Here is a 2,202-nt window from a genome sequence, read left to right on the forward strand (position 1 = left end):
CATTAAACACAACAGATTGCAGCAACACTAACTTCACAAACTTTATAGATAGACTAATCATAATGTAACAATCCATCGGATCCCAACAAACAAAACACCGATTACATCGATGAATCTCAATCATGTAAGGCAGCTCATGAGATCATTGTATTGAAGTACATGGGGGAGAGAATACCAACTAGCTACAGCTAGAACCCGTAGTCCATGGGGGAACTACTCACGGAGCATGATGGAGGCGATGTCGTTGATGGAGATGGCTTCCGGGGGCACTTCCCCGTCCCTGGCAGGTGCCGGAACGAGACTTCGTCCCCCGAAACGGAGTTTCGCGATGGTGGCGGCGCCCCGGAGTCTTTCTCGAGTTTCGTCAATTGGTATCGCGTTTTAGGTCGAAAGGGCTTATATAGGCGAAGAGGCGGCGCAGAGGGGCACCTGGGCGCCTTCCCCATAGGCCGGCGCGGCCGGGGCCTCGCCGCGCGGCCCTATTGTGTGGGGGCCCTAGGCCTCCCCTCCGACTCTTCTTCGGTGTCCTGGTCCGTCTCGGTGAATTATGATGTTTGGTCTTCGTTTCGTCGAATTCTGAGAATATCAGCCTTTCTGGAACCAAAAACAGCAAAAAAACAGGAACTGGCACTTCGGCATCTTGTTAATAGGTTAGTTCCGGAAAATGCATAAAAACATTATAAAGTGCGAGCAAAACATGTAAGTATTGTCATAAAACAAGCATGGAACATCAGAAATTATAGGTACGTTGGAGACGTATCAAGCATCCCCAAGCTTAGTTCCTGCTCGCCTCGAGTAGGTAAACGATAAAAAGAATAATTTCGTAGTGACATGCTACTTACATAACCTTGATCATACTATTATAAAGCATATGAGATGAATGAAGTGACTCAAGGCAATGATCTATAGTTGCTAACAAATAGATAACATATAGCAAAACTTTTCATGAATAGTACTTTCAAGACAAGCATCAAAAGTCTCGCATAAGAGTTAACTCATAAAGCAATAAATTCAAAGTAAAGGCATCGAAGCAACACAGATGAAGATTTAAGTTTCAGCAATGCTTTCAACTTTCAACATGCATATCTCATGGATAGTTGAGTAATATGATGAATGCAAATAAGCAAGTATGTAAGAATCAATGCACAGTTGACACAAGTGTTTGCTTCTAAGATGGAAGGAAGTAGGTAAACTGACTCAACATAAAGTAAAAGAAAGGCCCTTCGCAGAGGGAAGAAGGGATTAAATCATGTGCTAGAGCTTTTTAAGTTTTGAAATCATATAGAGAGCATAAAAGTAAAGTTTTGAGAGGTGTTTGTTGTTGTCAATGAATAGTAGTGGGCACTCTAACCCCCTTGCCAAACAGACTTTCGAAGAGCGGCTCCCATGAAGGACGTTATCTCTACCAGCAAGGTAGATCATCCCTCTTCTCTTTTGTTTACACATGTACTTTAGTTTTAGTTTTATGGTTGACACTCCTCCGAACCTTTTGCTTACACAAGCCATGGCTAACCGAATCCTCGGGTGCCTTCCAACATTCACATACCATGAAGGAGTGTCTATTTGCAAAATTAAGGTGTTTACTGATGAATCAGGGCAAAACACGTGAAGAGAATTATTAATGAAAGTTAATTAATTGGGGTCTGGGAACCCCGCGCCAGCTCTTTTTGCAAAATTATTGGATAAGCGGATGAAGCCACTAGTCCATTGGTGAAAGCTGCCCAACAAGATTGAAAGATAAAACACCACATACTTCCTCATGAGCTATAAAACATTGACACAAATGAGAGATAATAAAGTTTTGAATTGTTTAAAGGTAGCACATGAAGTATTTACTTGGAATGGCAGAAAATACCACATAGTAGGTAGGTATGGTGGACACACATGGCATAGGTTTTGGCTCAAGGTTTTGAATGCACGAGAAGTATTCCCTCTCAGTGATAACCCACAAGTATAGGGGATCACAACAGTCTTCGAGGGAAGTAAAACCCAATTTATTGATTCGACACAACGGGAGACAAAGAATACTTGAAAGCCTTAACAGCGGAGTTGTCAATTCAGCTGCACCTGGAAACAGACTTGCTCGCAAGAGTTTATCAGTAGTAACAGTTTTATAGCAAGTGGCGTAGTGAAATAACAACGGCGAGTAACAAAGACAAGCAGTAGTGATTATAGTAAACAGCAGGATTAAAATACTGTAGG

Source organism: Lolium rigidum, chromosome 3, assembly GCF_022539505.1.
Source record: "Lolium rigidum isolate FL_2022 chromosome 3, APGP_CSIRO_Lrig_0.1, whole genome shotgun sequence".
NCBI classification, from domain to species: domain Eukaryota; kingdom Viridiplantae; phylum Streptophyta; class Magnoliopsida; order Poales; family Poaceae; genus Lolium; species Lolium rigidum.